Source organism: Falco rusticolus, chromosome 6 (genome assembly GCF_015220075.1).
Source record: "Falco rusticolus isolate bFalRus1 chromosome 6, bFalRus1.pri, whole genome shotgun sequence".
NCBI classification, from domain to species: domain Eukaryota; kingdom Metazoa; phylum Chordata; class Aves; order Falconiformes; family Falconidae; genus Falco; species Falco rusticolus.
Genome location: NC_051192.1, coordinates 34,537 through 45,261, shown reverse-complemented (window position 1 = coordinate 45,261; position 10,725 = coordinate 34,537). Strand labels below are relative to the sequence as shown.

The 10,725-nt window shown below is 54.2% G+C and overlaps 1 long non-coding RNA gene and 1 other non-coding gene across 3 annotated transcripts; both read left to right on the top strand.

The window, feature by feature from the left end:
- Positions 1 to 3,247: 3,247 nt before the first annotated feature.
- Positions 3,248 to 10,297, top strand: LOC119149689. Of its 2 annotated transcripts, none has more exons than XR_005104835.1 (4): positions 3,248 to 3,347; positions 5,359 to 5,458; positions 6,279 to 6,366; positions 8,554 to 10,297. It is a non-coding gene; the product is annotated as an uncharacterized LOC119149689 (long non-coding RNA). The 2 variants fall into 2 exon arrangements; XR_005104834.1 differs by lacking the exon at positions 3,248 to 3,347 and adding an exon at positions 3,652 to 4,248.
- On the top strand, positions 5,858 to 5,942 carry LOC119150613. Its single transcript, XR_005105154.1, has one exon. It is a non-coding gene; the product is annotated as a small nucleolar RNA SNORD45 (small nucleolar RNA).
- Positions 10,298 to 10,725: the final 428 nt, after the last annotated feature.

Below are 10,725 nucleotides of genomic sequence, written 5' to 3'. Positions count from 1 at the left end.
GATGTAAGTGGTTTGAATTTTTTAGGCCAAGGATCTACTCCTTTGGTATGAGTAGTGGCACCTCCTGTTGCTGGGACAGGACATTATGTGTATAGTAGCTGCAAACCTATGTGTAGTGATTCCTCTACCCTGGCAGCAGAACCAGCCAACAGGTTGTACCTGGAAGTGAAGGCTGGCCATTTTTGGAAGCATGTTGTGCTACAACAGCCGGTCCCTGCCTGTTTCAGTACATGCAGACAACTTGTTCATAGATAAGCTCTTATTTCAGGATATTTAGATGCCTTATGAAGACTGCTGCCTATGCAGCTATCTCTCTGCTTTTTCCTTACCTAAAGCCAGTCCCGGTCCACCCCTGTATTTTATTTCCTCCTTCTTCTGCTTCCCACAAATGCCTGCTTGTCTTCCATTTTTGGTCTTGCGTATTTATGCTGTCTATTTACATTTCTCTGGGCCAGGGGGAATCATAGAGTCATTTAGGTTGGAAAAGACCTTTGAAATCATCAAGTCCCACCGTTAACCCAGCACCGCCAAGCCCACCACTAAACCATATCCTCAACCACTGCATCTATGCATTTTTTAAACACCTCCAGGGCCGGTGATTCCACCACCTCCCTGGGCAGCCTGTTCCGATGCTTGACCATCCTTCCTGTGAAGAATCTTTTCCTAACGTCCAGTCTAAACCTTTCCTGGTGCAGCTTGAGGCCATTTTCCTTTGCCCTGTCGCATGTTATCTGGCAGAAGAAACCAAACCCTGCTGCCTACAGCGTCCTTTCAGGCAGTTGTAGGGAGCAATAAGGCCCCCCCCAAACCTCCTCCTCTCCATGCTGAACACCCCCAGCTCCCTTCAGCCGCTCCCCATCAGACTTGTGCTACAGCCTGTAAATTATGCTTAAGCTGAAATTAAGGTCTCTAAGTTGAGTCTAGGGTCTCTAAGTCAAGCCTAGGGTCTCTAAGTTGACTCTGAGTCGAGCCTAAGGTCTCTAAGTCAAGCCTAAGTAGAGCTAAAGGTCCCTAAGTTGAGCTTAAGTTGAGTCAAAGGTCCCCAAGTCGAGCCTAAGGTCCCTAAGTCAACTCTAAGTCCAGCCTAAGTTCTCCTAAACCAAAGCAAAATCAGATGAGAATGTACTTTAATATGGCTTATTACCAGCTATCTGCTGGTAGGTGTGAGCATTCTCACAAAGGTGCTGAAGTTTGGTTTAGGTATTTTCCAAGACCCTGCAAACTTAATTGAACAGAACGGAAGATCTCTGCTACCAGTAGTAGGAGTCCCCAGTGGGACCTTGACAGGCTTGAGAGGTGGGACCGTGCAAACCTCATGATGTTCACCAAGGCCAAGTACCAGGTCCTGCACGTGGGTCGGGGCAATTGCAAGCACAAACACAGGCTGGGCAGAGAACGGATTGGGAGCAGCCCTGAGCAGGAGGAACTTGGGGGTGTTGGTGGACGAGAAGCTCAACAGGACCCAGCAATGTGCACTGGCAGCTCAGCCAGCCAACTGAATCCTGGGCTGCAATCAAAGAAGCCTGGCCAACAGGCTGAGGTGATTCTCCCCCTCTACTCCACTCAAGGCCCCCAACATAAGGACCTGGAGCTGTTGGAGTGAGTCCACAGGAGGGGCCCGAAGATGATCAGAGGCTGGAACACCTCTCCTGTGGGGACAGGCTGAGAGCTGGGGCTGTTCAGCCTGGAGCAGAGAAGGCCCTGGGCACCTTCCAGTGCCTAAATGGGGGCCCACAGGAAAGCTGGAGAGGGGCTTTTTACACGAGCCTTTAGCGATAGGACAAGGGGGTAACGGCTTTAAACTGAAAGAGGGGAGATTTATGTTAGGTATTAGGAAGAAAATCTTTACAGTGAGGCTAGTGAGACTTGGAATACGTTGCCCATGGCAGCTGAGGGTGCCCCATCCCTGGCAGTGGCCAAGGCCAGGCTGGACGGGGCTGGGAGCAGCCTGGGCTGGGGGAGGTGACCCTGCCCGTGGCAGGGGGCTGGAACTGGGGGGTCTTTGGGGTCACTTCCAACCCAAACCATTCAGTGATTCTATGAAATGATTATTAGAAGGAAAATTAGCAAGAAAAAATATTAAAGCTGAGTTTTTCTAAACTGATCTTTAATAATAATGTTAAGACTATCTTTCAGGGTCATTATTCTTCCTTAATTGAAATAACTGCTCATATTATAGGTAAGAAGGAAAGTGTTAGGAGTTTTAGCCTCTGCCAATATTGGCAAACACACATTGTCATGTAAGAGTATTGCTCATGTTGTTAAAGAAAATGTATTCTTAACTAAGAAATTTAAAGTGCCGAAGCAGCTAAGTGGCAGAACCAGGCCTCGTCCCTAGCGTAGCCCTATTTCAAGGCTGGTTTAAAACCCAGGCCAGTTAGTCAGTGGGAGAACAGAGAAACAACAGATGGTCAATTTGTGCACACAGGTGCTCTTAGAAACACAGGTGGTTTTAGAAAAATTAGTATATGAGAATAGGAATTGAAGGAGCGTGTGAGTTAAAGTTGGCAGAAAGAAGATCACGATCAGAGGAGGAGCCTGGAGCCAAGGCAGAGCCTGGAGCCGAGGAGATGAATCACCTGGGACAGTCAGGCGATGGATTTGCAGAACTGACAGGACCAAAGGAAACTGCTACAAACTTCAGATGTTGACTAATGGTTTGATAAGTGTATATAAGCTGTGCTGTATCGCTTGGTTCTCTGCCACTCACTGGGGTGGCAGCCCGGCTCTGAGCTGTGACTAAAGCAAGCCCAGTGGTACCCACGTGTGTGTGAATTTCTCCTGGAACAACAGCAATCGCTGGGACTTAACCGTAGGAGACACCGCACCCCCTACTTGTGCCACCGGTTCCTTGTGCTGCGGCTTCTCCCTTGGTAATGGGGTGGGGGCATGGACACAAAGAACCACCCGACTGTTAAAGCCGTCAGACGCAAAGGACTGAAATGCTTGAGGCACGTAGATGCTTTTGCATACGGAGGCAATAAGTGTGAATGCCCGGGCTGCGAGTGGGCAAAGGGCAGGGGGAAGGGCACCCCGCAGCCGCAGCGAGCACTCCCGGGGCCCGGTGGTGTAAACTGGGCTGAGACCCGGCCCAGTGCTCGCCCGGCCGGTGCTCAGCACAGGGCTGGTGGGGACCTGCTGCCACCTGGCGACAAAAAATTGGGTACTGCAGCCACCCGGTTGGGGGAGCGCTGCTGCTGTGACCCGGCGGCCAAAAATCGGTGCTGCAGCCCTGGCGCCGAGCATGCGCGGTGGCACCTCCCCTCGGCGCTGCCGGTCGCCGTTAACGGCACCGCGATCCCGCGCTGCCTGCGGGGTGGTGCCGCGGCGCCCGCTGCTGCCTCTCGGTACGGAGCCGCAGACGGGCGCTCGGCGTGCAGAACTGCAGCCCGACGTTCGCGGCCAGCGCTGGCCCCTGCGGCGCGGCATAAGCGCTGCAGGAGCAGCATGGCGGCGCGCCGGGGCGGTGCCAGGAGCGCGGGGGAGGCGAGCGGACCCTGCGGGGGGCGTGGGGGTGTCTCCTGCCCGCCGGCCGCCTCGGGGGGCGGCACGGGAAGCTTCAGCCGCCCGCGAGCCGGGTGCGGGAGCCCCGGAGGGTCCGGGGGCTGAGGGGGGGAGGCGGGGAAGCAGGAGGCCGCCCCCCGGGCGCCGGCGCCTCCCCAGCTCGCCAGACCCCCGAGCCTGCCGCGGCCCCGCTCGCCCCGCGCCGCTGCCCCCGCTGCAGCATCTCCCCCGCAGCCGGGCCCCAGCCCCAGGTGCCCCCGGCGCTGCCGTGGCGGCGGCCAGCCGGCCCCCCGCTGCCGCTCGGGAAGGGCCTGCGGCAGGAGCGGCTCCGGGCGGGGCCGAGCGGCGCCGGTCACGGCCCCCTGCGCTTCTGTCCCTCTGCCGGGGGCCGCGCCGCCTCGGGCTGGCGGGGGTTGTCCCTGCCCGGCCTCGCCCCCCGCGGCGCGGGTGCGGGAGGGCAGCGGGGGCACGGCCCGGTGTGGGCAGGAGCCGGGCCGGCCGGGGCGAGGCGAAGGAGAAGGAACCCGAGGGCAGGCGGGCAGCAGCTGCCTCCTGCTGCGGGCACAGAGGGCCTGGCCCTGCGGTGGGGGGGGACCAGCCCCGCAGCAGCCGGGTGCCAGCGTGCACAGCGGGGTCCGTGTGTCACCCGCGGGGTCCGTGTGTCACCCACAGCCTGGGGCGGCCCCCGGTGCGCGAGGGAGCGACGCGCCGTGTCCGGGAGGCCGCGTCTTGCGAGGAAGAGCTGTGAGACACCCGGGGGTTACCGGGGGTGGGGGAGCCGAGCGGCCGGCGTTCTGCGGGAGGGAGGGAGGGAGGGGAGAGGGGGAAAGGCGCGTCTGAACTGGCACATTTTCGCAGCCGTACCAAAGCGAGAGCTGTGGTGAGTCCTGGTCCGTGGGACCCTGTCTCCCCTCTTGTGTGCCCCAGGCGCCCCCTGCCCCTCCTCTGCCCCCCCTCCCCTTCCCTGTGCCGCTGTGATTTTGTGTGGGGGTGACCCGGGCTGGACCGAAGCTGCTCTTACCGCTCCCCCTCCTCCGCTGGACAGGGGGGCCAGAATATAACAAAAAGCTCACGAGTGGGCACAAGGATGGGGAGGTCACTCCGCCATTACCTCCGTGGGCGAAACAGACTGAACCTGGGGAAATCAGCGCGATTGATTAGCAGTCAAGTCAGAGCAGGAGAACGTGCCGGAAAAGCAAATCTTCAGAACACCTTCCCTCCAGCCCCCATTTCTACGGGGCTTAACTTTACTGCCGATTTCCCTGTCTCCTCCCCGCAGGGGGATGGGGAACGGCAGCTGCGGTCAGTTGATCACACGTTGTTTCTTCTTGCTGCTTCTTCTTTCTCCTCCTTTTCCTCCTCCTTCCCAAACCTTGCCATACAAACCCATCGTGTTTTGATTCCCTATAGCTCTGCATTCTATTCTTCTGTCCTGCTCCCTCTTCTCTTCTGCCTTTATCACTCGTTCTGCTGCTCCCTTCTATTTTACTCTCTCTGATTCTGTCCTACTCCCTCTCCTTCTTCCCTTTTCTTCATCCTCCATCTCTGTCCTGCAGCCCAGGACAGGTTTTTCCTTTACATCTCTGTCCTGATCTGTATCTGTCTCTTTTTTTTTACTTCTTCTTTTTTTATTTTCACCCCCCCCCCCCCCATTTCTCTGGCCTGTTCCCTGGCATTCTTTTCCTCCATGCACGTGTACGTGCTGCTCAGGGTCCAGGGAGATGTCTGGAGGCAGGGGGCACCTCAGACTGGTCTGTGTCCAAACAGGCTTACTATTGTGGAATTACTGACTTCCCCCAGGCATGGGAATCTCCCAAGCCAACACCACAACTGACCTGTTCTTGATTTTTAAAGGTGACACCGTGAAAGGATGGGAGAAGAAAACCTGATGCCCTGAGCACGTCATTTCCAGAGAAACATGTTGCCTGTACACCTTCATTTGGGAGGAGGACAGGTGAGTACATTGTGTTGACTTGTTTCAGCACAGCTGTGCTTTTATTAAGAGGAATGACCTTCTTTTTCTTGTTAAGAGTTAGGGGTTGCTTTTTTCTGAGAATTCTGCCTGGTTCAACAATCATTGATCTGCTGCGTGCTTTTCCCTTGAGGAAAAGGACCCCGTCTCAGTCTTATTTATTCACTATGGCGCTCTCCGTTGTAGAATAAATTTCTCACCAGAAGGCTTCAGTGCTGCTTCCAAATGGTGGCCTGGTTGCCTGCATAATGTATCTGTAGTTCCATCTCAAGGAATGCGTTAATGCTGTTACGAATTATAAATAAGGTAGCTTCCTGCCGTAGGAAGACAGTGTGTTGGGTTTGAAACCTTTGGGTAGGACAGAAGGAGGTTGCCATCCTGGGTCAGTGGTGAGTGTTGGCATGTATCGTCTGATCTAGAGTTGATGTCTGTCACTGCTTTAGCTCTAGAATTACTCTGAGACCCAGGGAACTCCAGTTCCCTTCAGCAGAGTACAGATTTGCTCAGGATCTCAGTGCGGTGAATCATCATGTTACCTCACCTGATAGTTCCAGAGCCTAATTTAATACTTACTCGTATATCACCATGGGCAAATTCTTCTAATGATCTTAAAGACTTAAATTTTCCAGGACATTCTACTTTGGTTCAGTATGTGATGATCTTTCCAGCTAGTCATGCAGAAAAAGAATGTGTGAGAGACACTGAATACCTACTATATGACTTGCAAAAAAGGGATGCCGTGCACCTCTATCCAAATGACAACTTTGTCTATGACAACTTATTGTTCTTGTACTCTATCTAGATCCAGTGGCAGGGGGAGGCAGAGGGGCTGCTTCACGTGCAGGCAGCTGCCACTCTGGAGGGGAGCTGGAGTTTGGCTCGGGGCCAGGGTGAGGATGCTTTGGCACTTGTTCGCGGGTCAGTTTGCAGACCCTAGAAGTGTTGCAGGCAGAGAGCAGCTCCTCCCACAGCACATGCTGCAGCCAGCCCTGCCCGGACCTAAGTAACTGCAACAGTGTCAGAAGCAGGGCACAGCAATAAAGGCATTGAATGGTTTGCAAAGGAAACATGTACCAGGCTATGTCAGGTCCAGGGTTGGTGAGCAGCCAAGGGGTGTCCCAGGAGGTGGGAGCATGGGTGGGAAGGGCTTCTGCGGTGCCACTGCCACTCCCTGTGACATCTCACTGCAGGTGGCATGAGCAATGCTGTGCCAGAGGTGCATGCAGGTGGTGCTCATCCTGTGCCTGCCTTGTCTGTGGCAATGTTTCCAAGCCCCCGTGGGTGGCCTCAGCCCGTTATCTGGGGCTCTGCCACTCCTCGACACCCCTGCTGCCTGCTGCACTGCTGCTGTCAATGGCTCTGCACGGTTCAACGCCCACTATGACATGGCCATGGGGCATCTGCTGAAGGGCACAGCCCATGAGCTCTCCTCTGACATGGTTCAGTGGTGGCTGGTGAGTGGGGCACGGGTGGCAGCTCAGGGCTCTTGCCAGTGTCACCAAATCTGTTTGTGGTGGGCAAGGCCGAGGTCAAGTCAGATGGAGGCAATGGGGGATGAAGGGGATGCAGGGACCCCAGCTCACCACTGCTCCCACCTCTCTGGGCTGTCCCGCACCCTTTTCCTGTTATCTCATTGGGGTTTTCTGTGCCTTTCCCAGGGCTCTGCTGGTTCGAGTGGGGTTCTGTCCCCTTCTGGGGGTACTGGGGGTGGGGCACTAATGCTGCCTGTTGATAGCCTTGCTCCTCCAGACCCTGCAGGGTCACCCGAATAGCGTCCAGCTCCAGGCCATAATTCAGCAGCCCTTCACTGTCTTCTGGGTCCCGAGCAGTGGCCTGTGGGACCCATCTTGCTGCAGGACTTGTGCAGTGGTGGGGAACTCGGGGTGGTTGAAGGGGTCTGGCCACGGGCTGCAGATCGATGGGCATGACTGGGTGCTGAGGTGGGTACCCCAAAAGGGCTTTGCCCCTCCCTGTCTCCCCAGGACCCTGACATGCCCCTGTTGTCCCCTTTCCAATCCACAAACACAAGCCCTGTGATGGTGGGGGAGAGGGACTGCTGGCCCTGCTCCCTGCAGCCCCCCACCCTGGGGCACATGCTAGCCCTGGGTTGCCCATGTTCCCTCTGTGCTGCTGGCCACAGTGACCTGGTGTCCCTGCCTGGTGGGGCCAGCAGCTTGGGACTGGCACACAGCTTCATTTTGGGGTGTGCCTTCCCACTGTTCCCTAGAATGAACAGAGTGAAGATTGCTGGCTTTGAGCTGGATGATGGCACGAGACCAACCCATGACTTCATGTACCCGAGAGTGCAGTGAACCTCAGGCCTGGTGTCCACCTTGTCCTTGTCCCCTTCAAGCCACTGGACCTGCAGTGGGTGGCCAGTGCCTTCTCCACTGGAGAGCCCATGCAACACATCAGCTTTGGGGCAACAGCATCTCTTGCGCTAGAGACCCTGAGGATGGTGCGGGGTGGTTCTGGGGACCTTGGTGCCTCACTGAGGCCCTGGCATCATGGTCCTGGTGGGATAAAGGGCCCCTGGATGAGGGTTCTGGCATCCCTCTGCACCACGGTAAGCACTGCCCTGTCCCCACAGAGCTTGGGCATCCTGCAGTCCCATAACCCCTGCAGGTGGGGTGATGGCTGTCTCCTGTGTGGGACCATGGGCTTGATGTGACCCTTCCCAGAGCCCGGCCAGGGGCTCCTGCTGGGCCAGCCCAAGGGGCTGGGCTGGCATGGGGCCAAGTGCTAGCAGACATAGTCACCCTCTGCAAACCAACTGCCTCTGAAGGAGAGGCCCCAGCAGTAGGGGTGCCCCATGCTCGCTGCTATCCTCTGGCTTTTGCAGCACATATGTGCGAGTGAAACAGTTCATCAAAGCTGACAGAAACAAGGTAAGGGTTCAGTGGGTTCCACTCCTCCTGGGCAGGCAGGGTTCCTCTGGGCAGAGACCAGGCTTGTTTTTCAGTGGGATGGGGGAAGAGCTGGCAAGCAGGAAGGCTGATGGCTGTGCTGGTGGTGGGGGCTGGCCATCACATTTGCAGCACAGGGAGCAGATGATGGCTCCTCTGCTTCCCACTCAGGTGCTGATCCTAAGCCCAGCTTTCCTCAAGTACATCCATGACAACTGGACACAGCACCACGGATGGTACCCCTCCACCAGCTTCGCTGCCCTGCTCTTTGCCTTGCATGCTTGCCAGCAGGTGAGCGTGGCCAGCACGACCAGGTGCTGCCACCATACCACCTGCCATACCACTGTCTGTCTGTGCACCCTCAAGGGTGACCAAGCACCTGTGCAGTGATGGCTCTGGTGTGTGTGCAGGTTTCTGTATTTGGCTTCGGAGCAGACAGTGAAGGGAACCGGCATGACTACTGGAAGAAAAACTGCTGGTCTGGAGCCTTTTGCAGGACAAGGGTCTACAACACCGATGTTGAGTTCAGCCTCATTGAGCGATGAGCAGTGGAAGTCTGGATTTTATTCTACAAATGATTCGGTTCTAAGAAACTGAAGCCAGGTTGTTAGTGCAGGAACTGGCAGCAGCTGCCTTGGCTCTTTAGCTTGCTTCTCCCCCACCAGCAGTGCCATACACCTGGCATACATACATGCACCCCAGGGTCTCAGTGCTTCTTGTGCTGGTCCCACCAGCTGGGCACTGTGGCTGCCAGGTGATGTGGTCCTATGGCACCAGGAATGCTGAATCTGGCTGGACACAGGGTGGGCATGGCTCTGCCCACGCTGGCTGGGAGAGACAAAGGGGCTGGAGGTGGGTGTGTAGCCCATGAGCTGCTGTATGTGTCCCTGTAGCAGCTGCAAAGCCACCGGATGACAGCGGTGGTGGTGACAGCAGCCACTCAAACATGGCTGTCCACATGGTGGAGCTGACATTTTCATCCACTAATGGTTTTTGGGGGAGGCTCACAGTTGTTCTTGGGGAAGGGAGAGAGAAGCATCTTCCCTTCCTGTCTTTTAAGGAAGGAAATATTTTTAAAATTGTGTCAAAGAAAAGAAAGAAAAAGAAAATCAAGCATGCTGTCAGAAGATCACAGATTCAAGTACAGTTGAAATGATCTTACACTGACAAACTTTGCCTGTGAACCTATTACTAATATTTGCTTTACTTTTCGAGCCCTTACTGCTTCGAGAAGATAGTACCATCTATCTCAGCCCCACCCTGCAGAACAAGATTGCAAACCCTGGAGACTGAACTCCCCAAAGGAGCTTCAAACACAAATATCCTTGAATGAGACTGAGTTTCCCATGGCAGTTGGTCACTTTGTCTTTCAGTCTATTAAAATCACCACACCTCTCCTACTCATAAGCTCCCATTTTACAGCAGAAGCCTGTGTTACTTAACTATTAGCTCCATTGATTTTTTCTGCCTCTCCAGGTAGAATCTCCATTTCTCTGTGTCTTCTGTTTCTCTTCTCCATTATATCCAGTTTCCTCACACTCGGTACCAGTCTTGCGCTGACCTGCCCCTTCACCTTCCCCCTGTTTTCTCTAGATGCTGAGCAGTGCTCTGTGCAACGCTCCTCAATGGTTTTCTGAGATTTAGAAGTAATTGGCTTTCTTACCTCAGACAAGCGATTAGCTGGTAATGTTCAAGCATAGGTTAAACTCTTGCTACATTATTTCCATTCATCTTCCCTCTCCTGATTATTCTTTCAAATTTAGTTACAAAGCTGTGTGCTCTGCTGAGGGACTGAAACTGTTCGAGTAACTTTTTGTTCCTTATGTAACATATAGATACTATATCACTTCCCTTACATTGTAGTGGTACTGTATGATCCTGACCTGATGGATTTATTAAATATCCTTGTTTCAAATGTTTGTTTGTGGTTGTGTTTTTTTTTTTAACCCATTTTTTTCAGTATTCTTGCTTGGAGATTAATCAGACTTCTTACAGACACCTCAAACTGCTTCTCTTCCCAGTTTAAAAAAACACAGATTTTTATATTCCCTGGTTTATAATCAAGTTCAAATGCATTATAAAATAGCTTTCTCTCTACATTATCTGATCCTGTGCTTGTCACACTCACTGCGCACTGTTGGACCAACTGCTTGGACCAAGTTTAGAGTCAAAACCACAGCACACCCAGAGCTGAGATTTAAGAGTGGTACGTTTTGGCTTAGTATTGCCTCCACAATATTTTATTTTTCCTCATATTTTCAGATGACTCCTAATATAGTTTCACATACCAAGCACTTTACTCACTTGTGTAGATCATTAAAAAGAAAAAAACCCACCCACCAC